Source organism: Serinus canaria, chromosome 2, assembly GCF_022539315.1.
Source record: "Serinus canaria isolate serCan28SL12 chromosome 2, serCan2020, whole genome shotgun sequence".
NCBI classification, from domain to species: domain Eukaryota; kingdom Metazoa; phylum Chordata; class Aves; order Passeriformes; family Fringillidae; genus Serinus; species Serinus canaria.
Window position 1 is genome coordinate 103,965,721 of NC_066315.1, and position 27,388 is coordinate 103,993,108.

Sequence of the window (27,388 nt, forward strand, 5' to 3'; positions counted from 1 at the left end):
GCAGCGGCGCGGAGGAGGGACGGCCGCCGCCAGCCCAGCTCCGCGGGGGCCGCCCGGCTCCTCCCCGCGGCCTCCAGTTCGAGCGCGGAGGCGCTGCCCCGGCCGGGAGGCAAGGCGATACCGACTCGGAGCGCATGGAGGGAAACGCGGTGCGGAGGAGGGGCCGCGGTGCCCACCGGAGATCCCGGCCATAGGGGCGGGGAGTCTCCTCCTCCTCCTCCTCCTCCCGCAGCAAGGCTCCAGCAACCCGCACGCACCGGAGCGCTCGGCTCCCTCCTCCTCGTCCCTCCTCCCTTCCCCTCCTCCCCGCTTCCCTCCCCGGGTCGCCGCGGCTCCGGGAGGAGCGGGGGGGCTCCCGCTTCCTTCCCTCCCCCCCTCCTTCTCCCACCCGCCACGCCGAGGAGAGGCAGGTGAGGCCCCGGCCGCGTCCCCGCTCCGCCGCCCCACGGGAGCGGCGGCCGCGATGGCGGCGGCGATGGAGGCGCTAGGCCCCGGTCGCCCGCCCCCGGCCTCGCCCCGCCGCCGCGCCCCGGGGGCGGGGGGCGTCCCGCACCCCGGCCCCTTCTCCTCCGCAGAAACTTTCTCGGCAACTTTCTCCCAGGCCCAAGCTCCTGCCCGCGGGGCCGAGGGGTCGGGCGGGCGGGAGCCGAGCTGGGCTGGGCGGGCTGCGTGGGGCGGGCTGCGGGGAGTAAGTTTGTGGGGGAGGGCCCCGTGACCCCTGTTCGGCCCGGGCCCCCTCCGGCCCCAGCCCGCCGGGCAGCCGCGGGCACTGCGGGCCGGCTGCTCGTCCCCCGGCGGAGGCGGCGTTCACCGCCCGGGCTGGTGCTCGGCATGAGCCGCTCCCGGCTCCGCTCCCGGCGCGGGGACGGAGAATGTAAAAGGGCAAAATTCAGGAGTCGCCTGTAGCTTGGCTTGCGTGGTTTTATATTCTAGTAATTTTTCTTCCCCCCACCCCACTGTTCTGGTTTATATCCCATAATCGAGCCTGGAACATGACCGCTGTACGTTTCTGAGTCATTAATTTAAATGTTCAATCATCACACTTCATCAAGGCTCCTTGTCTTCCTTATAGTTTTTTTAAAAAAAAAGTGTTGGACACACACAGGCCCCTGTTCCTGCAGAGTCTGCACATAACTTTCTGCTCTCTGTGGACCTGCAGGCTTGATGTGCTTAAAGTTGTGTGCTCATATCAAGGGCTAGTGTGACTTCTTCAATATGCAGTATTAAATATATGTGAAGTTTATGATATGGTTATTAATATATGGGCTACTACGTGTCGTGTATGCATGTGGGTATGATCATCTTGGCACTGGGAAAACTAGGACAAAAATATTTCTGAAGCTCATGTTGTAAAGGTATAGTCAGATGTACCTGCTGGATTTAACCCTCGGCACAGACCAGTCATTAATTAAAAATTAGGTTTTTGGATTTACTTAAAGTGGCAGAATGTCCCAAAACCAGTTTTGAAGCTTGGAGTGTGCTGACAAGGAAAGTGTATTGGTTTTCACTTGATATAACTCATAGATAGCTGAAAGATATTTCAGGCAAATTTTGCAAATGAAATTGATCTTAAGTCGGGAGCAAGATACAAAAATTTACTTCAGAGTCTTTTTCTTTCTTTTTTGGAAAGTAAGCATTGAAGAGGGATAGAATTGCTTGTCAGTTACCTTTGCAGTACTTCTGTTTGTAGGTATATTTCACCCATAAGAATGTTTTGTTGGCTTTCTTTCCAAACAACAAAACCTCGCACTGCCACTCTTATTTCTGATGTGTATCTGTAAATTTAGTTATAAGAGGTTCCTACCGAGCATAAGCATAGAGTGGAGACTCTGTGTGTGTTCTGCACAGCCACGGTGTTGTGGTTAATTTTGGGACAAGGTAGCATCTGTGATGGCAGCAGGGACAGCAGCACGGGCATTGTGCTTTCTCTGAATTTCGAAGAAAAAGATCCTGTGGTACCAGGTGTGACAGTAGTTAGTAACAGCAATTGCCATTAATTAATTAATTATTCCACGTGCTTTATTAGCTTTATTTTTTTAACAGGTGCAGCTCAAATAGAGCTATTATAATCTCTGTGTGCCTTCACTCTCTCTAATAACTCTTTTGGCTGTTTGAATATTTCAAATAAATTTGGCAGCAGAGGTCTCCCACATGAGCAGTTTCTACAAAATTTCAGGAAGTAAGGAAGCCAGGTAGAGCAGCACTTTTAACCTGCACACCAGAGAGTTCATGGCAGCGCTTACCTCAAGCTGAAAATTGCTGCAGGAAATGGGGCCTCCCTGGTTTTGCTGCTTGCAGAGCTACTGGTCCAGTTTTCAATAATTATTTAATAACTGAACCCCAGTACCATTCTATCTGGAATGAGACTGGTGAGTCCAAGGTAGCTTTAATCTGTATTTTGTATTACTGTGAGAGATTTTCAAGGAAATACTTGTTACTCAACAGCAGTCGTTGGGTACAAAACAAATGAGTGGAATTGAAAGTATACTTAAATTGCTGCATTATTTTGAAATAGCTGCAAAAGTACTTAATACATTTTTAGTGTGCTGTGTGTAATGGAATTATTGAAAAACTTCACATTATAGGGGTTTTTAATCAATATTCACACAACAGAGCAGAGAACTATTCTTTCTGCACCAAAGAAATGCTCTTTATTTTGAGCTTTGTACACTTCTGCAGCTCCTGAAGAATGAAATTGTCACTCTGTTCAGTCTGATAAATCATGGCTGTCACGTGACAGAGATGCAAAAGTCTGCAGTGTGGCACATATCAGATTATGTGGTCAAAGTTTACTTTATGAACAAACTGGCTGCATGGTTTTTCCATATGTGCTACCTGTGGACAAAAGCTGTACATTTTCAATTGATAATTCCTTGTGTTCAAAACATTAGTTAAAAGAAATATGTTCTTTCATTCATATTCCCTACTTGCATCCAACTGTTTGGCCTCAGTTTGATCACAGTTTGAGTAAGGTACCTTGATGTTAATTTAAAAGTTGGTGTCAGTACTAACACAAAAATGACTTTAGGAACATGTCCTTATTCTGCTGTGTTGCATCAAGCAGCCATTTTCAGGTAGGACATGTTCTGTGCATATGTACACAGCCTGTGGTTTCTGTGAAGTCCTCCTGAAAGGTTTCAGGCTTCTGGTGCTGAAAGTCATGTGCCTGTGGATGGAACAGATTGACCCATGAGGGAGAACTGCAGTTTCTCTAACTACTGTAACAGAATGGGTTAGTTTTTGTCTTTCTTGGAGGAGCCACCTCCAAATACAAGTAGGTAACTCAGTCTCAGGATTTTTTCATTTCTGCTCTCCTTGAGAGTGCCAGTAAGATGCTGTTTTATAGTGATGGATTTTATGATGTGATAATCACTATTTTTTTTATATTTTTTTAAAATACTCACTGCTTTACAATTGCCATATGGGAACTTCTTTCAATCACTACAATCCCTGGCTGCATTCACACCAATGATTAGAGCTGTTGGGTTCCAGATTGTATCACCAATTGCCAGGTTTTGAAGATAAACCTGGACAACTTCCCATGTGTATGCTTAGTTTAGTAGAGAAAATGTAATACTGAAAAGATGCTATCAACTAACTGTAGGACAAGTTTAATTTTAGCTTATAAGAGGTCGTTCTTACTGCCTTTTTCATTTATGGGGGTTTATCCTTGATGGTGCCAGTGCATCAAAACAGAAACTGGCACCAAAGTTATTGAAATGAGTGGGACTAGACCCTTAGGTAAAGTTAACACACATGGCTGATTGCAGGATCAGAGATCAAGATGATAGTAACTTTAATGCTAGAAATTAAGTAAACACTGTTACTTATGCATGAGTTTTGTTCCTTTTAAACACACATTCTTTGAAAATGTAAAGGGTAGCTGGAAAAAGGATAGGAAATGCTCTCTGTTGTCATTTTGCATAGGCACCGCATAGAGCAACGTGTTTCATGCTGTGTCCTGTAAGTCAGTGGAGCAAAGCCATGCACAGCTGAAATCAAGCCGTCAAGCTGGACTTCTAGCTAGCCCTGGCTTGTATCCCAGCCCCACAGCTCAGTGGGCTACTGCTGTAGAGATCATCACTAACTGCATTTAAGGCTGTGTTGACTGTTGTGGCCAAGACTGGGGTTTTGTTTTGATTTTTCTTGACTGTAGTTTTAGGTAATGTTATAGAGCATGGTTGGAGAATGCTGAGGAAGTAAAACCTCAGTAAAAATTTTCAGCTCAGACTGGAATAATTTGTATTTTAGCATCTTAAACACTGTTAGTTGTTGAGTAGGCAATTGGATAACTTTTTTTGTTAACCTGGCTGAATTTTATCTTTGTATTTTTGGAAGGCAAATGCTTGTATAGTAGTATTACATGAGACTTTAATAAGTAACAATATTGACTGCACTTATGTCTTAAATGTTTATGTAAATTTTGAATTCTCATAGTGATACTGAACATCAAATAATTTGTCTTTCATTTCAGGGAAATGAAAAATTCTATGGCTTAAAATGCTTCTGTGGTTTTCTTCACACCAGAGGTCTACAGAAGTCTGGGAAAAATAAATGATTCTTCAGAAGTGATGAGCTCTTCTAGTTGAAATTTTAGCGTTATCTAGACCAGATCTATTAGAAGAATGAATAACTGTTTAATTCAATTGACACTGAAATTGAGTAAACACACCCACATAAGTAAATCTTTGTAGATCAGGACCTTTAACATTGTTTTAGAGAAACTTTCAGGAGAATTTTGTGGCATTAATCACACATTTAAACTCTGTCTTTGTATTGGAGGAGTTTGATTTAGTAGGGTTAAGTTCCTTTGCATATGCCCAAAGCACTCTGTAGTGTTGCAAAACTGAGGCAGAAGTAGTGTTTTATTCATGATGTGAATTATGGAGTATAAATGCAGTCACGCCTCAGGTATGCTTCCTAGGACTGACAGCCCCTGGAGAAAAGAAGGGTTGGAGTGGTGGATGGTGTTCATGTTCCAAATGTTTGCCCATAGTTCAGGCAAACATTTTGATACTGCATGCAAACTTCAGAAATAAAATAAAGTATCTGGGTTAAAGGTTTTGAGATTTCAACCCTACCTAATGGCCTCACAATTGTAAGAAAAGGCAGTGCTTGTGCAAGGTATTTAAAGAGTAATTAGAGGGTGCTATGGATCTCTTGTGTATTGCAATTGTATAGCATTATAACTGTTTTGGCAGTCAGCCAAGAAAGGGAGACTTAAAACAAATTAATAGTGAACAATCCAGTTTTAATAAGTTATTTTAAGTGTGGTTAGATAACAACATTAATATTTATGCTTGAAGTGTGACAAGGAAAAAACAAGTCTCAGTTGTTATGTGTATCTTCTTGCTTTTCAAGAACATTTTATTAGAAACTAATATCATGACTGACACTTGTAACCACAGAAGAGTAGAAGAAAAACCCTCTAAAGTCCTTCTCTTTCTTGACATACTCTTCCTGTTTCTGGTTGATTTTTACCAGCTCAGCCTGTTCAACTTAAATACTTTATTTTGCTAGTAATAGTACCCCAAAGTCCAGAAGCTAAAAGACTGCACCAAAGACAGCATGGCCACAGGCTTTCCTAATTCTTAATTCTCCTAATTCTTAATTCTTTCCTAATTCTTTCCTAATTCCTAATTCTCCCTTCCTGAACATCCAGTATTGCCCAGCATTTCAAATAGTGGGGGCCCATGGTGAACCACTGGTCTGACTCAGAGGTGTTTGGACTTGATGGGCTTCTGGTCTAATTCATAAAAACTGGCCTTTCAATAAGTTTAACTTAACATGTGCCTCACAGATGAACAATGCTTTTAGGGTTTTTAAAGTATGCTTCACTGAAAAATGAATATAGAATTAATGCCTAGGAAATATTACTGTTTTCAGAGTGCACATTTATATGAAACTAGCATTTGTTTGCCAAACTTAAGAAAGAAAACAATATCAAAACTGAGGTTGCAGGAGGAAGTTTAAAAATAAATACGAAAGTTCTGTATTTCATTGTAAAGTGTTAAAAGCAAATCACCACAATTAGTCATACATCTTTTTAGTGCTCTTGTACCTCCTTTCTTTGCCTTGACTTTGATCTGTCTTTCTGGAGGTCTGCAGTTTGAGATGAAAACCTTACATTACTGATTCCCAAACTGAGACCTTCAGAAGAATATTGAGAGAAAAAATATGTAGTGCTTCAGTTAGAAGTTGCTCAGACTTAGTTTGTGAGAAACACAGAGTTAAATGTGACTTTTATGTCTCAAATTTGTATCAAACAGGGGTTTCCAAACATCTTTAAAAACTACAGATCTGCACCAAACCTATCAGCAAAGTTCACATCTGTAGAGACATGGCATTTATATTTACGTGAAGACTAAGCAAGGGTGAGATGAAATGGGAGGAAAGCTTATGGTTATAAAAGCATGTGGTTTGTGTCCTTCTTCCTGTACCTTGAGCTGCAAACAGAACATGCCAGTGGAACATTTTGAGACTTGTGGTGTTTTGTTGATACCTGGTATTTAATGTTTGTGACCAGCTCTGATTGCAGTAGTTCAGTTGAAACACTCCACATTTCCTTAGAGGTGTGAACTTGTAGTGATGCTCTGATGAGACTGTGAACATACTTAGTGATGCATCTTATGGGCTCATAGGTAATCTGTCCTAATAGAAAATCCTGCAATACATCAGTGACAGGTGAATGGGAAAATACCGATTTTTGTCTTCTTTTTTCCTAATGCAAATTTATGCAAGGCTTAAATAAGTTTTGCAAGACAAAGGCCATTCTCTGCTCTGTGTGAAGACTAGCCCAGGTGAGTTGTGTATCATTCTTAAAAGAAGGCTCTTCCTTACTGAATAGGGATGGAAGACTTGTAGTTTTCTTGATGGTTTGGGGATTTTTATCCTAAATCTGAACAAAGATTCTCTTTGATGCACGTGTTTTTTAGCTGAAGCCTACTGAAAGAGGAGTTGTTGTAAATCAGACCGAAAGTCTATCTAGGCAAATATCTGTTGTCTTGATTTTTTTTTTTTTTTTTCCAATCCATTTCATTCAGGACAAATTCTTAACGTCTCAAGTAAAAGTTCTTGGAAGTTTAGAGGCTAATTTTCAGAATGGGTTCTTTGGGCAACAGACGGTACTTCTTATTCTGCCTGTTAGAAATAAAAAGTATTCAGGTTTTTTTCAACAGCAATGTTTTAAAATGTAAGTGTGCTCTCTGGCTTCTGAGACATGTGATATATGGGATTTTTGCGAAAGTATTTTCTTGGGTTTTTTTTTTTTTTTTTTTGGGATTCCCTCGTCATATATTTTAGAGTATAAGTTGCATTATAGAATGACAAAGCCCTTAAAGTAAAGAGGGGATGGGCTTGTTTAGCTGATACTGGTGTTAAATATTTGTTTAATGAATGATTAAAGGTTATAATAGCATTGGCCACATCAGCTCGTCCATACCTAACTGAAAAACGTTCACTAGGGAGAGAAAAAGGTTGTATTAGTCTCACTGTAGACAGCCATGTTGAATTCTTTTTTCGTAGTAAAGTTCAATATTCTGTTCAGGAACACTTAGAGCATAGAGCAAAATACTGTTACTTTTGAAAACAATTACCCATGAAGAAAAGAGAAGGGAAAACAAGGATAATTCCTGAGATGTTACTACTAGTCAGTTGGGGAAATTTTCTTGAGTAATATTTGTCTTCTCAAGCCTGAGAAGTAGGTATTGTATTAACATTCTGTAGTTGGTGGGGAAAAAAGGGTTATATGTTTATTTGGTGGGGTTTAAGGAGGGGTGGATTTTTGCTTTTTTTGATGTTTTTCTGTAGTTTTGAGTGAGAGAGCAAAATGCAAGTACAAAATTTTCAGCTTCAGATCACACAAAAATTAAATGCTAACTGTATATGGCTAGGAAGCAATAGTAATATGGGTACCTTTTTTTTTTTTTTCTTACTTTCAAGTACAATTCTGTACTATATTTTAAGCACAGCTACACACTTAAAACACAATTCATAAAATAGTGATTGGGGCTATTTAAAGTGATAAGCTTTCAAAATAACTTGCTGAATAATTGCAGATTATGTAATTTGCTAAAGATATCAATCTTTTTCATTTTAGGAATTATTTCTTATCTTGTACACTGTAGAAATTGTAGAACTGATTGATTCAGGCTATCATGATGTACGGAAAATGAGACAAGTGTTAGTTTATAGATGAAAAATTATTTCCCTGGAAACGTTTGACTTGCTCATGCATAGTAGGTGTATTTAAATATTCTGGAATTCATTTGCATTGGTTATGAAATCTAGGGCTCTTTGATTACCTCCCCTTCCCTTTTGCTTAGGTCTCACATATCATCAGAATACTATTTAAATCTGGTGCATACGTGGTGAAGTCATAGCCACTAATATGTGACTTAGATTAACAAGCATGATACCTTTATTTTATATGGTTATTTTAAATGACTATTTTACCTCAGATTTACACTTGGGCTCCTTCGTTCTTTTCCCAAAGAGGTTGAGCCTTACTAGTCAGTAAAATATATTGACTTTCCATATTAGGTTTACACTAATCCTGTTAGCTTTTTGCCAGGGGCAATGATTTTTTTGTGTGTATATTTAATGTAATAGAAAAGTGTCTTAATAATTCTCTTAAGCTATATACATAATTATTTAAGCAATGACACTGCAATTTCTATGGAAGACATTTTTATTTCTTCCTAGTGTGTGTTCAGTGGCATTTGAATGGAAATTCTGATTGAAATTCGTATAAATAACCAGTGTTACATTTTAAAGTACAGGTTAATGTGTTGCTTCCCAGATAAGGATATAGAGGGCAATAATTCTAGTGCAAACCACGTTTTGCTTTAAATCTGCGAGATTTATTTACAAAAGAGAATATTAGCTTTAGTTTGTGAATAACTTTTGGTCACTACAACCTCTAAGGCATTAGAATGGATAGATCCCATACTTCCAAGTTTTTGTTTTCTTTAAAAATAGAAGCAAATCTCTCCTCTCTCATTTAAACTTGTCTTTCCTAAATGTGTCTAAGATTTTAGTGAACCGGTATCTAGATAACATTGAGGGGTGGAATATTCTTTACACTTGCAACAGCTTATGTTACTTTATATATTTGGGTATTCAAATTCTGATTTCAGGTGGTTATGAATTAGCTCTGCTAGTTTGGTGATTTAAATTTGTTTAAAGTTTTGGTGGCTAGCAACATAGTTTGAGTATATTTTAAAACTCAGTATAGGTTTTCATAAAAATAAACCAGTGTCTATTTAGAAATTTCAGTTAAAAAAATTTTCTTTCTCCACATGAAATATTTAAAAAATGCCTTCAGAAGGGTAACTTACTTGCTGTTATAATTATATATGACATGCGGTCAGTCTGTGTATGACTTAATTTGGCTTCATATGTCTGTTGCACTCTATTTTTGCTGTTATACAAATAGAAGTAAGCATTGTTTGCTGCATTATGTGCAGTACAGTGTAGCCAGGTAACTTATGTGATGGAATCAAATCGTATTTAGGCCAACAGAGTAACCTGCAGAAACTTTTGAGCCTGTCAATTTATCACAGCATAAGAAGTTCTTGAGGAAACCCAGATTACTCTGATGGAAAATTGAAAAGTTTGTTAGTGTTACTGCTGCAGGATTTCTACATCTTGGAAACCATGCCATTAATCTGTTGCTTCTCTTAAAAATCCTAGATTTGATGGATTTTTACTTTTCCCTGGAGTTCCCCTGAAACTGAAAGCCAAAGCAGATGCAGATAGTACAGTTTTACAGTCAGAACATTTGAATGGGATAATTCTCTTTAAAAACATTGCCGTGTCAAATAACTTCTCACTTGCTTTAAACTGAAACGGAAATTAGATTTTTTTTTAAAGGTTTGTTTAGGATAGTTTGTTTGTTTGTGTGGGGCATTTTCTGGCTAATTAGGAACTGGGAAAAGCTGAACCTGTTTTTATTCACTGATATTGTAGCGTAGCTATTCTAGGATGTGATCCTTTTTCACACTGAAGTAAAGTACAAAATTCCCCTTGACTTCAGGGAGAGCTGGATTAGCTGTACACAAAAGAACTAAATCATCCTCTGGGATAAGTGGAGGCAACTCTATTGAAGTAGACTTCATTAGAGTATAAAATGAAGACAAAAAAAGTGTTGCCTGCCTTAACAGGCAGTGAAATTGGATCTGTTAGCTCAAACAGCTAGGTTAATTTAGCAGTTGAATCAAAGACTTTAGCCCTTTTTCAATTAGATTGTAGTTATATTAGTTCACTGCATTGAGCAGTGAATAACATATGTCACTTAACCTTGACTACAAATATTTTACAGAAACTAGAATCTCTTTATGAACCTTTTTTGTGGCATAAGAATTATCACTTGGTAAGTGTTAAGCAAACTTTTGAGGAGCTTATCCTTAAGTAGATGAAAGGAATCTGTTGAATTGCTGTTTAAATCTAGGCTTTATATGACAACTTGTGTCAGGTTTGGGGAGCCTTGTTATTATTTTCAGCCTCAGGCTGGCATCTTGAGTGTCTTTATGTAGTCTTGCTGAGGTGAGAAGTGGGTAATTCATTTACACCCGAAAATTGAACTGGATGTTGTCTCCTGTGTTTGCTGGTGGTGTCTGGAGTAATCCCATTGAGTTCCACAAAAGACAGTAGTGCCTTTGGCATCTTCCACTAATGCTTTACACAACAGTGTCTGTTTTGTGTACACAAACGGTAAAGAAATAGTATTTGACAAATGAACTCAAATGTAGTGATTACTTATGTATTAACTCTTCTATACTTCTGATAAAACGTATCATTTGCACTCTTGCATATCAAGTTTTTCTTCTGGTGCTTCTGGTGTCTGTTGGAATCAGGAATTAATTTGACTGTCTGTGATGATTATGACCTGAGCAATTTCTGTATGGGTTTCTTGTACCTCCTCTTTGAAATTTCACAAGGGGAAGGGGGATGGGAGTATTGTAATCTCCTTAGAATAGTTTGAGAACGAGCCCTTAAATGCTGCCCCGCATTTCTTTATTAACATTTCAGAGGTTAATAAAATCTGCTCCCTAGGAAGCTTCACGGGGCTCTTAGCTGTTTAGTGTACATAGCTCTGAAAAAAAATCCTCCTCAAATAACTATTGCTACAATATGTAGCTGGTGTTAAGGGTTAAGTGGTAAACTTAAACTCTCTGAAATACTTGAAATGCTAAATTTACAAAACAAGACACGAGAACTCTTTTAAGATTAGTCATAGTTAGGAAGCTTATTGAAGCACCAGCATCTTCCTGGATACATCCTGTACTTTTGTGTCTTCAACATGCTTCATATATTCAGGATCCTGACTGCTTTTTGGTTTTTAGAAACTCTTGCTGCAACTTCTTTGTGACTGAGATGCATTGTCAATCAGTCCAGTCCTCCCCATGCCAACTGCCCCCTTAATGCAGCAATTCACTTGGATGAATAGTGCTCATACTTTAAGGAGACAATTGTCTACCAGCGAGAGAGTGCCAAGTTGATTTAATTTGGTATGGGTGTGACAGAGTTTTTAAATGGGTGCTGTCAACTAGCTTTGGCCCAGAGCATCAGCTGCTTGAAAATTGTGATAATTGTTGTATATGATTTTACATCAAAATTTGTTCAAAATATTTGAGTCAATCACTGGGCTGCAGAGAGTATTAGTACCCCAGAAGTTGTTGTCAGACAGTTGTCCGTGGTCTGTCAGAACTGTAGCAGACGTGTCCTGGCTGAATGTACAATACAGCTTTTAAAATGGACCTCCTTTTTGGCAGTACATCGCTAGTTGGTGAAAGAATACAGGATTTATGTTGTAATCTGCTCTTCCAGTTCCATTTAATGCCACAGCGTGTGTTTGAAACACTTAGTTGGTTGTACAATGCAGTGTAAAACCACAACTGTAGCCTGTCATTACCATAGTGCCTACAGAGTTGAGCTACCATTTAGCCCAGCCAGCTGCTTGGATTATCCATTACCTGGAATTGTGTAAAAGTGGACAGAATTTATGAAAATTGCATCGCTGCTTTGCTGACTAAAATTTTTTGATGCATTTTTAGTTTTAGTGCAGGTGGAAAGGATGCATAGCTTCCAGGTACACCATCACTTGAGTGCAGATGGTTTAGAGCTCTGCTTGCTTTCATTCTTGATAGTGTAAGGATGGATCTTTCCTAAGCATAATTTGGGCCCTGATATTTCTTTACTGCACTTCTAAAGGGAAGAGAGAGGGTGAAAAAATTAAGAAAAAAACATGTGGAGAAGATGCTTCCTGAAATTCCTCATTTTTCTTTTTCAGGGAGGCCAGGAATTTTGAGAAAATGAGTTATTTCTGACAAGAGCCTGACAAAATATGGTTATTATCCTAAACATGTAGAAAGTATGCTGTTAACAAAATACTCAGTTTAAAGGAGAGAAAATTTCTTATGGGCATGGCAGTAAGTAGTGAGTGTATTTGGGGGCAGGGAGGAGGGTGTTTTCCTTGCTTCTCTGAGGTCATTAGGCCATTACAGCTGCAACAACATTGCTACTAGCTTACATACATTTGTGGAGAAAAAAAGAAGCATTGTTGTTTCAGTGCCTGGCTGGAATAATAGTTAAACAGTGCTGTGAGATTGTTAGTTGTTTTAGGGACATCTCCATTAGTAGATGTGCAACTATTAGTAAGTGTAGTGTAGGCATCAAAAGAAAAAAACAAAACAAATCTTAGATTGGAGAAGATGAAGAACAGCAGCTAGAATAAACTTTCAAATCTGAAAGACAAGATATTGATTTGGATCTGTCAGCATAGCATGGAGAAGAAATCATGTTTAACCACCTTGTGTGATGAGATTGGCTGGGTAGATGAGAGAAGAGCAGTGAACATTGTTTATCTTGTCTTCAGTGAGGCTTTCGTCGTTGTCTCCTGTCTCTCCTCCTATTTTTAAACAAACCAACAAAGTTCATGCCAGATGGGTGAACAGTGAAAGCAAGTGGAAACTGTCTGATCTGATGGGCTCAAAGGGTTGGCATCAGTGGCACAAGATCACAAGTGGTTTGAAAGCTGGTGGCCAGTCACTAGCAGTGTACCATGAGGCTCAGTACCAGAGACAATCCTGTTTTAACACCTTTGCTACTGACCTGGGGGTCCTACAGGGGTGTGCACTTAGCTAGCTTTCAGGAGGAACTGATAGACTAAAGAGGGTTGTTCTGATATCCAGAGGCACACTGAGAGAGGAATTGTCTGATGGGAGCCTCTAGAAGTTCAGTAAAGGGAAATTCAGTGATCCTGGGGAGGAACAACTCCATGCTCCAGTATGTGGTAGGATCCAATCAGCTGAAAAGAAAGTCCAGAAAAGGACCCGGGCGTCCTGGTGGGACAGATGTGTGTGAGCCATCAATGTGCACCTGCGACAAAGAAGGCCAAAAGTGTTCTGGATACATTATGAAAAGTTACCAGCAGATCAAGGTGGTCATCCTTTCCCCCTACTCACCACTGGTACAGCCACGCTTCAAGTGCCATGTGCTTCTGGGCTTCCAGAGAAGAGAAACATGTACAAGAGAAACATGGACATACTGGAGAGAGTCCAACAAAGGGCCACTAAGATGACTAAGGGTCTAAAGAATTTCTCTTATGAGGAGAAGCTGAGAAAGCTAGGATTACTCAGCCTAGAGAAAAGAATGCTCAGGGGCACCCTATGTGTGTAAATAACCTAATGGGGTGGAATAAAGAGGAGAGAGGCTGCTCTCCGTAGTTTCCACTGATAGTGGATGAAGTAATGGGCACAAATTGTAATACAGGAAATTCCATTTAAACATCAGAAAAAAAGAGAGGTTTTTTTTATGTTGAGGGTGATAGATCGCTGGAACAGGTGGTCCAAAAATGTTTTGGATTCTCCATCCTTGGCAATAACTCAAAACCCAGCTGGACACAGCCCTGAGCAACTTGCTGTCATTGACATGCTTTGCGCAGGGGGGTTGGGGGTAGGCATCCTCCAGATGTCCCTTCCAGTTTCAGCTGTTCTGTGATTTTCATTAAATTATTTAAGAAGGCCAAACTAATAAGTGTGGCAGTTGAAATGAAACTAAATACAGGTGTTGAAAGGCAGAATATTTTTGTTTGTATTTACAGACAAGTTTGTTTGTTTGTTTGTTTCTTCCAGCTTTTTTACAACAGCTTGGGAAGAGGGGAGAGAACTCTTTGCAACTGCATTGTTCTCTTGGGTGTCTTAGTTTTCTGCTATTAATATCAAGGCTGTGTATGGCTTCATTGTCAGCTATGTCCTCTCACTCCTGCAGCAGCAGCAGTGAGGCTCCTATTAGCTTTCCTGCTGCCCAGAAGACTGAGCACCACCAGAGGCTTTAAGACAAGTAAAAGTTTTCATTGCGTATCTGAGGTGTTTTCTCAATATCTGTAATTAGAATAACTTTTTTTTCTTCTTCATGATGTAAAAACATAGGATGTGAGCACTCTGCTTGCTCCAATGGTCTTTTTACCAGTCTTGATGGTGTTTTTAAATTTTATTTTCACCTTATATTTGATTTAAACATACTGAAGTGATTCATCCATGCTGCTCTTCTGTTGGTATTAGAGCTACAAGCTTCTCTTAGACTGTTGCAAAATATGGAGGTGAGGAAGGAGATGAAACAGTTACATATGGATTTAAACACTCTGTTATGTGTAACTGTAACATCCTGCCAGTAGAAATACGGTCACAATAAACCTAGCATTTGATCTTGCTCCACAGAGAAGCACTTGATCTGTTTGTAAGACTAATTTTCAACTCTTTGTCTTTGGATATGTGAGTTAAAAGAGATGAAAGTTGGCACTATGTTGAAGAAAATTTGTGTGAATTTAAACCTGAAACTTAAATGGCGCTTTAAAACTTTGTGTTGTAAAACTTCAACTTCACACAAAATTGGTGAGCCTAAAAATACTTGTGTACGTTTTTTGTCCTTACCTCGAGTTGCCTGCTTGTTGGTTGCAATTTCCACAGAAGTTTTCAGATCCAGAAAGATGTTAAAAGTTTTACTTCTCCTTAAATGCTGTCTCATTTGCAAATGAAGTGTTTCTTCACAAGCTCATTTGTGTTTTCTGGTAATTAGGACAGCTATTACATAGTTGAATGGCCACTGCTGCACAGGAGCATATATTTATGGAACTATTATTTACAGACTGGAAAGATGAGAGTGAGTTTTTGATGCAATTAAATATTTGTATTATTACTGTTACAGTAAATTTTTATCATTTACTGATCTTCCTAAAGATAATGCTTAAACCTTCTATTGAAAAAATAAAAACCACTTTTATGTATTTAGAGAGGCCTGCTTTGCACTTTAGAAGTACAGCTTTCCAAACACCAAGCAAGCAAGGATCATTGTACTGTAGACAGTAAGTAACAAATACAACACCTAGCTGAGATATAAATTCGTGTGTGTGTGATCTATAGTGTCCTAATCTGTATGTGACACTATTTTCAAAAAAAGGCTTCAGGACAGATTACTGTTCAAGTATATTACATCTGTTCCAAGTATATCAGTGAAAAGAATAATAATGAAAATAACATAGATAAACTTAATGTATTGAGGGAGAGTTAGAAGCCTGCTGTAAAGGGATGTCATGCTTTGCAAACTCGCTTAAAAAAAAAGCCTTGCTGGAGGTGTTTTGAAGGCAAGTACCTGAATAAGCAAGATCTGACAGAAGCAGTTTCCTTGGCTGTCCCAACAAGCATTTGACAAGGACCACCACCAAAGAATTTTGAAGAAACCAAGCAGTTGCAGGATAGGGAGAAAGGATTTTATGTGGTTAAATTAATGACTAATATATAAGAGAAGGGTTGGAGTAAATAGAGTAGAGAGGGGCCCCAGGTAATAATTCTCCAGGGTTGTGTTAATGGAGCATGTTCAAGTTAATAAGGTGTATAGAAGAAAAGTGAGCTCACATACTTTACTGATGGGTTGCAGATGCAAAGGCAGACCCTAGCATTACACAGGGACCTGACATTGCTCAGCAACCAGACATTAAAATGGGAGATGAAATTTCCCATAAATTGCTTCATGTGTTCTATTTGGAGGTAAGGAAGAACAAGCTTGCCTTCCCATCTAAAAAGATGACTTCAAAGCTGACTATTGCCACTAGAAATGGTTAGGAAAGAAAGGGTGAATAATGATTATAACTTCTAAGAAAATTTAATCATCTTATGCAGTTTTGCCCTGCTTACACCTATCCCTGTCATTGCTGTAAAAAACATAGTTGAAATTTCAAGGAAGAGAAAATCTGAAATATGGGACAATTTCTGTAAGAGGAGCAGCATGAATTTGTTAAGGTAGAAAAGGTGACCAAAACTGGTGTGACAGCATCCTGTTAAGTGTTCAGCAACTAATGGGACAAAAATAGGGGCTGTTTATTCACTGTCTTTTTTTAGTGCACGCATGCTAAGAGGTATCTAATTGAAATATAGCAGCTAGGAATTGAAAACAGACAAAAGGAGGTGGTTCCCAACAGAACGTGTAATTAAGCTATAGAATTTCTTGCCTCGGGAATTTAAGGAGTCTAAACATTACATCAGTGTAGAGGGAAACTGCTGTTTCGTGGAAGAATCATCAATTACCTACCTATTCTTGTTCAGGAAATCCTGCTTCTGCAAACCATTGGGGGAATCAAAGAATATTCTTGGGAAACACTGCTGTGTATTTATTGTATTCTTGCATGCTCTGCTCTTGGGTGCTGTTAGTGAGAGGCTGTTTTCAATGGCCATGGACCTCTGAATCTTACTTGATACAGCCATTACTTTGTTTCAAAGCCTGACCCTTCTTTATTTTTATTTCTGTTATTAGTTTTCCAGAATCCTTTCTAACAGTAGTACTCAAATTTTGGCCCACGGTGGAGTGCTGAGATATTTAAGGAGGGTTTTTAGGCCACTGGTTACATATTCTTTTCTTTGTGAGACCTTGTACGTGCTACCAAAATATAAAATCTCCAAAATATAAAATCTGATCATGTTCAGAGCAGGGATAGGACTGCAGGTACGTGTCAGTCAATGGCTTAATTTCATAAGACTTTATCCTCTTACTGGTGCATAGAACATTTTAGTCCTGTAATGGATGTTCTAAAGAAGAGGTGGTTTTGAGTGTGTCTAGGTCGAACAAATGCATGGCCTGGGCTGACAGGCAGATTATTTCTGCTCTCCCATCTGACTCCTTTGCGGTGATTTTGTATTGCACTTCCTCCTCCAGACATGCTTATTGGTAAAAATATACTTCTCTGTGTCTCTAATGACTATTGAAATAATCAAGAGATCTTGCTGCTTGTAAATTAAGAAGTAACACTGTGTTGGACGGCAATATTCCATTTGAGTATCTTCACACTATTTGAAATGAGACTGCTATTTAGTACAGCTGCCCTGTTCCTTTTGTGAAGGTGGCAGCTCTGCACATAACTGGTTTTAACTGTTTGGTTCAATCATAATGGATTATTTTGATTTAGTAGTATACTTTACTATGTAACTGATTATTAAATCTTTAGTTTCTGCTTTCTGTAGAAACATTTTTGAAGTTTAGGCTGAGGTTAAGGAATTAGTAGACTTAAAATATTTTCATCCAGTTACACATCATTATCTGAAGATAGGGATTTCCTGATAGCTTTCTTTATATAGTTATCTTATTTTAAAATAATTATTTCATATTTAGCAGATATCAAGATTTGTACAAAGATGTCAGAAGCATGTGTAGTTTTATTTGAAAGGTGTGATTATTTTTCCATGAACAAACTCCTATTTGTCTTGCAGGGGGAAAATAATGGGTGCTAATATTTACACACAACTTAAATTAGCGACTGGAATTAGCTTGTGGCAGTTGCTTCTCACCCTGTTGAAGGACAACTTTTCTAGCCTGATTTTTTGAGTGTGGGGAAGGAGATGACCATTAGGTATGCTGTGCCACTTAAACTTGTGCATTAGCTGTCAGGAGACAGGTTGGTTAATGCCAGCTTTGGCTGCCTATACATGAGCTGGTTCTGTAGGCTCCTGTTATAGTCAGTGGAGAGAAATAAGCACTTTCACTGCATGATTCATCTCACCCCCAGATGGATGTCTAAATTTGGAAGATGAATTCCACCTGAAGTCCATTACCAAATATAAATGTCATTAGTTTAAACTAGGGAATTATTTTTAAAGGACACTAGCTTGACTGGCAGAACAATTGAGTAGAAGTCTTTTTTCTTACATGAAATGTGTTTCAGATGTTTAAAATCAGCCTTTTTCATATTTTGTGTTGTTTGGAGATGCTCTGCCTTTACAGCAGGTTTGAAAGTTACAAGTCAGATATATTCACATTGCTTAATTTCTGAGTATCTAACTATCCCAGGCTTTCTGGCTCTTCCTGATAACTGGTTTGATTGCTGGTGTAAGGAGATGACAACAGGGTTATGTGTCCTGCTCTTCTCATTATGCTAGTCCCTGTTGTCAGAAAGATGTCTTTTTGCTCATAGCTTTCTGCTAAATGTTAGGAATTTAAGAAAAAAAAAAAATCCAGTGTCCTTAAAATCATTGCTCCTCTACAGGAGCCTGTGTCTCTACAATGGTTATACTCAAAGATTGAGGTGATCCAGCCTTCAAATTTTCAGGAAGAAAAGGTAGGCAGTACAAATACCTTTTTTGTTTCTGTTTGTCTGGAACAGACCCTTGGTATGACTGGTATTCTTTTAAAATACTTTTCATGCTGTGCCATGCTCACACACACAGAAAACACTTCCCCTGGCCCCCCCACCCCCCCATTTTTCCTGTTTATACATCTTGATTCCTGTCATGGGCAATCTCTAGTCTTTTTTTTTTTTTTTTCCTTTTGGAAACACTTCTTTTTGTGTCATGATTTGTGGCAACTTTTTCCTCATCAAGTCCTGCCATCAGATTCTATCCTAGTACTTGAATCAAACACAAAGAATTATTGCAATCCCATTGCTATTGTACCACTTCTATTTTTTTATGCCATTTACTGTTCTTATGTCCAGTTATATATCAAGGATGGTGGAGTTCTGTCAGGTCTGTTGGGTTTGGGGGATTTTTTTGCATTGAAATGAGAATTTTTTAGTTCGTACATCAGCCTGAAGGTTCTAGAAAAGTACTTTGGGGTTTAAAAATCCCTCACAAGAACATTTGAGGTTATGTATATAATAGAAAAGTGTATCCTTTGAACATCTTGGTCTACCAGATACAAACATGGTGGAGAGAGGAGTTCCTCACTAGGAGCTTAGAAGAAATCGGTGGCTGAAAACTTGGACCCAAAAGGTTGTTGGTGTTCCTAACTGGGAGAAGTGGATGTTGTACAGATATTGTTTGGTCTCCTTGCTTGTACTGACAAGGATGTAAAGCAATTCTCAACTCTCTTAAGAAAAGTAACAAAAGTCAGAAGTAGTAGGTATGTCAAGCTCTGGAAAGATACGAGGGCAGGTAAAACAGATCACTAGCCCTTAGCACTAGCAGAGAATTTATGAAATAGAATTTTCCAGGCACTTTTAGAAAAAAATATCCCCTCAAAGAGGGGACATAAAAAAAGCCCATTAGTCTCTACCAGTTGTGAGTGTCTGGGTAATTCTTCCCATTCCTAGCCTGGCAATTTAATGCTGGGTGTTGTATGAGCAGAAAATGCAAACCTGTCAGTTTGTGTGATAAGGAGCAATTGCTGAGCTCTCCATTGGATGTCGAATAGGACTTTGCTTGGGGACAATATCCCTTCTTCCTGTTGAGTACAGCCAGTACTTGGTAGAAATATGAAGTGCTACCTACTGCTCCCCTGTACACAGTTGCAAAGTTACTCTTTTCTTCTTACTGTGTATTTGGGGTTTAGTGTTGTATTGTGTCTGTCTTACCTTAGACCAGTCACCAGCGAACTGTGTCACCCCTTTGGTACCTACAGGTCCAGGTATTTACCTCTAATTCTGTTCAGGCTCAGAGTTATCCCTCTTAGTACTACTCTTTGTGAATATCAGTAGATTCTGGCCAGCAGTCCACAGATGGTTCCAAACAGCTGAACCCGTTTTACAGCAGATCCATTTTGTGTTTTGTCCAAAAGACTGTTCAAAAATATGCAAAATTAATTCTTAAGGCTAACCTGTGGAATGATAGTATTGCATTGCTTACTGCTGGAAAGGTGACATTTAGAAGTATTAAGTTTATAAAGCTGGTAAGGACTTAAGGAATTTTGGATGTTTACGAGCTTAGCAAAGAAATCCCATTTCTGCTGGGTAGGGATGACATGTAACTTTCTCTCCAACTTATGAGAAGTGAGAAATGCAAGTTTCTACACATCTGTAAACCATCAGTATAAGAAGAATTAAAACACTGAAATAAGTAAGAAAGCTACATAAAATATGTCTCCCCCACCTTCCAGAAGAGACATAGAGCAATGGGAAGACTTTTTCCTTTTTCTTGTTTTATGGTGACATGATAAAATTATTATATAAGTTATTTTAAATGCTTATATTTTTTATTTTGTTTTCAATAAATACTTTGATTTATTGAAATTTTCAGTCAGACATTCAAATCCGCAGCAAAGTGGCTTTCATTTAAGCTGTTTTAATAATGCTGCTTATTTTTGAAGATCAGCAGTTCTGTCATTGAAATATCTCTGTCAGGCAACATTAGTTCTTTTTGAATAGTGTAAATTTGTTGTTTCCTTGTTACTCATGATTGAGATCATTCTGACCTGACCAAAATTTTAAAAACTCATGCAGGTTACTGAGGAGCAAGTTGAGGCTTCTGCTAAATCCCTAACAACTTCCTTCCACCCTTCAATTTAACATTTAATTGAAATGGAAATTGTCCTTCCTTCTGGCAGTACTTCTGGAGTCAAAAGAATATTGCTAAAAGCCCTGCTTACTGGTTATGAACAAGAAAATTTGTAACTAAACAGCAATTAATTAGCCAAAAGAGAATTCTTAAAGGTACATTGTTTACTTCTGAAAACAAGGTACCAGAGTGATTGAGAGTACGAAATGGCCGAGGCTCTAATTACCTATTTAGAAAAACATTGCCTGAACTGGTCAATAAAAACTGAAGGGTATCTTTGTGCTGTGGTGTAGCCTTTTGGAAGTTAACAGTATTTACTTAAATGAGATATGTCAAAACTATTTCCTATTGCTCTTTGATTATCATTGGTTTTTTTCTCTTTTAAAGATAACTTTCAGCCCTCTAGTTATTGTTCCAGCATCTCTTCTCTCCTTTACTCACCCTTCTCTTCTCTATTACTGTTTTATTTGGTATCTTGTACCACGGCTAAAACTTACCAAAGTTATCTGTTGTATTCACTTTGCTCATGTTCAAGGAGTAGTGGCTGATGATGTCTGTTATCGGTTGTTGGCCAGTTCATGCTTGGGACATGTATTAGGGGGAACTATGTCAGAGGGAACGCCCATTGACTAATATGGAAAACCTTTTAAAAAGGGAAACAAAACTGATGTCATCTCTAAAATATCATTAGAAGACTTAAACATTGTTTTTGAGCTGTATATTGATAAAGCTCCCCATCACAGGAAGTACTAAGATAGTTTCCCTCTGTTTTACTCCATCAAATAAGAACACCCTTAGGAAAAGCTAGTCTTTGACATCTTTTGCAGAAATGCTTTTATGAACTGTGTTTAAAACCCTTTCAGTGGTTTTAAGTGGTAGAGTGACAATCAGCAGAAGGTGAGTCTAAACAAAAGCAAACAGAGAATGGGAAGCAAACACTATGTGGTTTCACCTTACATGCCATCATTGCAGGCTTGATATGCTTGGTACAAGTCTCTCTGATTGCTAGACTGGAGCTGGAAAGGGTTGAATATTTTGATCTCTTAAGCAAATGAAACAACATATGAATACGAGGGAAGGTAGTATCCTAGTTTTAGAAAGCAAAGAATGATTTTTTTTTTTTTCAGTAGCTAGTTAATGAAATCACTAGTTGAAGTGCCCACATTTGGAACAAAACTTTTCTGCTGGGGTCACAGGATACACCTACTTTGCAGGAACCAGCCCTTGTTTAAGACAAGTGGCTGTAACCTACAAATAAGCCAGTCTTGCTTACAAAGACAGGAAGAATGTGAGTGCTTTCCTGTGGTATGGCTTGCTGAGGTGCAGCAGATATGTCTTCATCCTGCAGAAGCAGATGAACTTGGAAGGTAGAACTGCTGCATAGCTGAGCTCCATGCACATTGCAAAACACAGTGCCAGGTGCTTGCAGGGTAGATGATGAGCAAGGCAATGCAGTATTGGAGATAATCATAAGAAACTCTGAACAGAGTAGTGGTGGGACTCTTACTGTGTCCTTTTGGCTCCATTTTCAGATGAGTGATAGACTTTTGAAATATTTTTTTTCCAAATTTGTTTTGCAGCTCCAGGATTAGAGTTATCTGGATTAACTGAGAGTCATGTCCATTTAATACAGAAAAATTATTATTTACTTTCAGCAAGAAGGATGTACACCATGTTTTCAGGATATGGAAAATTTCAGGATATGGAAAATTTCAGGATATGGAAAATTCTGTTCAAGAGCAGTGCTGAAAAAGACCTAAGAATCATAATGCTGCTGTCAAAATAAATACTAAAGATCTCAAATGGGCCCAGGGAGCATCATGATTTTCCACAAAGTCAAGTGCAAGGTCCTGCTCATGCATCAGGGAAATCCCCAGTAGCAATACAGTCTGGAGAAGGAATTAATTGAAAGCAGCCCTGCAAAGAAAGAGATAGATGTTGGTCCATTAAAAGTTGGGCATGGGGTGACCATGTCCTGGGCAGCATCAGAAGTGTGGCCAGTAGGTCAAGGGAGGTGATTCTGTCCCTCTGCTCTGGTGAGACCCCACTGGGAGTGCTGTGTCCTGCTCTGGGGCCCTTATGGTCATAAGAGCAGTGTAGAAGTGTTAGAGCAGGTCCAGAGGAGACCACAAAGATGAGCAGAGGGCTGGGGCATGAGGACAGGCTGGCAAAGTCTGGATTGTTCAGTTGGGAGAGGAAATGGCTCCAGGAAGAGTTATTGTGGACTTTCAGTGTATAAATGGAGAATGTTAGAAGCACGGAGAGAGACTTTTACCAGGGCCTGTAGTGACAGATCAAGGGGTAGCAGTTTTAAACTGAAAGACCATAGCTTGGTATCACATAGAGTGGGAAATATTTCAGGATGAGTGTAATGAGGCACTGTAGCAAATCCCTCAGATGCCCCATCAGTTGTGGATGCCCCATCCCCAGCCAGGTTGCATGGGGTCCTGCTCAACTTGAAAGATATCCTTGCTCAGGGTCATGTGGGCTAGAACTAGATGATCTTAGAAGATCCTTCCCAATCCAAAACATTCTGTGATTATATGAAAGAAGGATTAAGGAATATCCCCTACCTTGAATGCCATGTCTGTTCCTACTGCTCACTGTTAATGGGAGCTTCTGAAAAAACTGAAGGATCTTGGAGGTGATCTGATGAGGTGATTGACTGAAGAGCCACTTGATAGACTGGAGCCTAGTGGGACAGCATGAGTCTTGTCAAAGAGAAGGTTTAAGCGAGCTATGATCTTTATTACACTGGAAACAGGAACAGTGTAGCAGTAGGGCTCCAAGGCAAAGGTGTTTTCTGGATGTTGCCATTAAATTCAGATGGGATGGAGGCATGTACTTTTAGTGGTTTCTGTGCTCAAAATGTAGGACTTCTCCAGACTGTGGGCGAGCTTTCTGTAACAGTCATTTCAAATGAGTTTGGGCATGTGTGTACATTCAGGCCCATAAAAGGAGAAGTTAATTTAGGGCAGCCCTATGGCCTCTATTGTGCAAGATCCCTGACTAGCTAATTAAGATAATTTCTCCTGGTCTTCATGCCTATGAACACTATTATAGCTGTCAGTAGAGAAACAATAGAACAGCACTAATGATAGCTATTAGGGTAATAATTCTTGTTTAAAAATCACCCAGCTCTTTTCATAAGGGTGTTATTTAGCAGATGTCATCTTTTTTGTTTGTTTCATTTTGAATTTCTTTACAATTTAATTGTATTTTCCCCCTTTTTTTTTAATGTACAAAGGAAAAACACTATTGATTAAAGCTATTGATTAATGAAGAACAATGTACACGTGTTTATAATTGTTTATACATACTTTCACTTTTTGTTGTAGTCCAAAGGTTGATATTTTCCAGTTGTCTTCTTGAAATCGTGCTGTTGTTCAGCAGAGAGCTAATTGAAGGAGGTCTGGGTGTATGGTCCTTGAATAAATGAGCTGCAATATTTTGTCAGTAATTTGACTTAATAATTGGACTTAAACACTTTATTTACTGATTTTTCTTAACATGGTAATCATGTCAAGTATGTTAGGATAAAACAGCATTGAGAAGGAAGGAGAATCTGCCTTCAGCTTAGGGTGATGTTTGGCAAAGAGTAGATGGGAAATGTATGTCTGCAAAGCAGGAATGTGCAAGTGTAAAGTACAGTCTATCAAACACACAGCAAATAAATAATGTCTTAAGTTCCATGAGGTTTCTTAGCAGTGACCATGTGCTATAATTTGGATGGATATAACATTATAGGGTCCTTCATTGATTTATCTCTTGAAGTTGCTGCAACTGTTTATTTCCTTTATATTTCTAGTTGACTAATGAAGTTGCAAGAGGATTCTTGCTGATATTGAATTCCTCTATCATCTTAAAGTATGCCCAGCTGACAAGATGAAAATTATTCATAAGAATTTGAGTATCTCTGAGTTTCTGGGAGCTTGCAAATGTTGTCATCCCTTTTTCATATGTAGTTCATAGTTGAACTTTGAAAGGAATTGCTTCTTAAATTATCTTTTCCGAACAAAAGTGCAATTTGTTCTTCTACCATGTAAGTTTTATGTTGGTGTTTCTGTAAGGCAGATGTCCCTTGGGAACATGTTTTGCATGCTTCATGCTGTGAGACCCAGAAAGCCAATGTTAGTTTAATTCTGTAAACAAAATTTAAAAGTGGCTTTTTAAATAACTTTTGGATACTTTCTTTTTAATATACTTAAATAGAATGTCTGAAGACTGATTAAAAATGGTCTCTGATACCAGGCATAGGTTTTTTGTTTTTCAAATAAAATCCAATGAAAACAAAATATTTCTATTTATAAACTGATTCCCGCATCCTGTCTAAAATATCCTGGATATCTTTGACAAGGTATGCCATGCCTTAAAATCTGAAACAATCTTTTGACCAGGCTCTTTAAACGTACCCAACTTTTAGCTTTTAAGATACTTGTAATTATTTGCATGTTAATAAAAATAGCCATTGCACTATTTAAAAAAACCCAGCAGGTTTGTTCTTTTCTGCATTTATTTATTGACTATCTACTTAAATGTTCAAGACAAGACAGCAGCAGTAATATTGTCTAGACAACATATTGGTTGTTTTGTCTCTATCATCTATTGTCAGAGAAAATGTCTTTGTGTAGTAAGGGCTTGAAATTGTATGGCTAGACATTGTAACTCTAAATTTTAAAAATGGTCTCATGTATATGTATTATGTATTTCATCACATAAAACTGCTTTTGCAATTCTGATGCTTTAGTTAGTCTCTCCCTTGTGATCTTGATTGTTGGAATAAAGAAAATTAATCCACCAGTGTTATGTATTTTGCATCATCTACCTTTTCACCCTTTCTTAAAGTGAAAACTATATTGACTTCTCAAAATTCAGTATACATCCTGAAAACAAACTTTCTTTATGTAGAAGCTCTCTTTGGCAGTTGGTAGGGTTTTAAAAATTAATTTTAACTCTTTAACTTTGCCATATTTTCTCTGGTCTGCTTTGGAAGTTAGAAACAGCTCCCTCTTGATGTCAGTCAGGTACCCCAGCTAGGCTCTGTGCCTGCTGCAGGTGGGTTTGGGGTGTTAGGTACTTTCCTGTTTGCTTGGGGTTTTTTCCCATCCAGTAACCTTTTCCTTTTTGCTTTGCATTGTCTTGCACACAAGGTAGGCAGCTTCCAGCTGAAGTGGAGATTGTTTCTGTGGGCAGCTGGTAGACAAGGAGGTTGATGGTGGGAATGTGCTTTTTCAGATGCTGAGCAGTTTGGATGAGGCAGCCTTGCCTGACTAAAAGTCAGGCTGCTATAGTTCCTCTTTCAAGATCTTAGTCCTGGCCCTGGCTGTGACACTCACCCCCTGTGGGTTTTCCTGAGCCTTATCTAGATCAGAATGTTTCTGATGTTTAAGTCAGTGTCAGTATAGTAATAACTACTTCTGTTTTCTTGGATAAGATTATTCTGACTTAAACCAGTAAGCATAAAACAATTCAAGTGAAGACTACTAGAATGCAAATCCTGTACAGATGTTGCATCAACAAATTCATAAGCTGGGAGATACCTGTTGGAGTTTTCTTCAGGTAGCTGAGTCCTTATTCTTGGTGTAGAATTTCTGAGCTACAGGTGGGTGGAGGTCAGAGTATTCTGCCCTCATTCTGCTTGTCTCATCTTCCAAGGCATCCCCTGCTGATGGCTCTTTATAAAAAGAGACAAGCCTTTTTTTTAATGTCACAGTCCAGACCCACAGTGAAGGGTAGAACTCCTGCTTAGAGGCAAAGTCCACTATTAAAGGCAGAATAATAAGCTAGGTCTTCTTTGATTAGAAGTGTGCTAAAAATTACAGTAGGCTTGCTTTCTTCTACCTCTAGTCTGTCATTTTTGGCCACTTCTTAGTTAATTGGAAGCACCACCTTTTCTTGCATATGACATCTGATCAAAGAAAACCTACTGCCCTAGACAGTGTAGGTGAAACTGACTATAAATAAGCATAATTTTATGAATATGTATGTTTTGCAGAGCCAGCTGTGTATCATCCATGACATGGTCATTGTCTCCAGTATGCTCTTGAAGCCTTTGCCTGTCTCTAAATTGAAAGACACTTTAGAGGTACACAAATCTGTACTTCTACAGATTCAGCTGTCCAGGTACACAGTCCAGAGTGGGAGGAGATCCTACATGTGTTTGACCCAGATAAAAGGAAGAATGTAACAGATGAAAAATAACAGAGTGTTCACATCTCTCCTAACTTTGCCTCACCGATAACCCTTAATTCCACTTTTGTTTTTAGAACTTTTCTTTGCCATAGTCAGTTTTTCCTTCAACTTTGCAACCTAGCATCCAGTGGGACCTTGCAGTTGGATTGCTAGGGCCTGTTGTGCACTGGTTTGAGGATTGTACTGCCTGCTGGGGCAATTCCATCTCCTGCCTGTTAGTTCCAACAAGGACAGTAAGTGTTTCTTCAGTAGAGAAGTCTTTGCTTGGGATGATCCAAATTGGAGGACTGTGTGATGTTCAAAGTCTGATGCATCTGGGTAAATCTCCCGTGTCTGAGCCATTCAAACCTCAGAGGAAACAAACTTCCATTGAGCTTCTTCCATTGGAAAAAAAAAAAAAGTCAGGAAATCAGGGAAAGGCATGAAGGATTGAAGGACCT

At 39.0% G+C, this 27,388-nt stretch overlaps 1 protein-coding gene across 1 annotated transcript in view; it reads left to right on the forward strand.

Moving 5' to 3' along the window:
- Window positions 1-261: 261 nt before the first annotated feature.
- Window positions 262-27,388, forward strand: part of YES1 (YES proto-oncogene 1, Src family tyrosine kinase) — a 50,722-nt gene continuing 23,595 nt past the window's right edge. The window contains exon 1 of the mRNA XM_030231669.2: window positions 262-410. The gene's annotated coding sequence lies outside the window, so the exon portion shown is untranslated. The remainder of the gene's footprint in view (window positions 411-27,388) is intronic.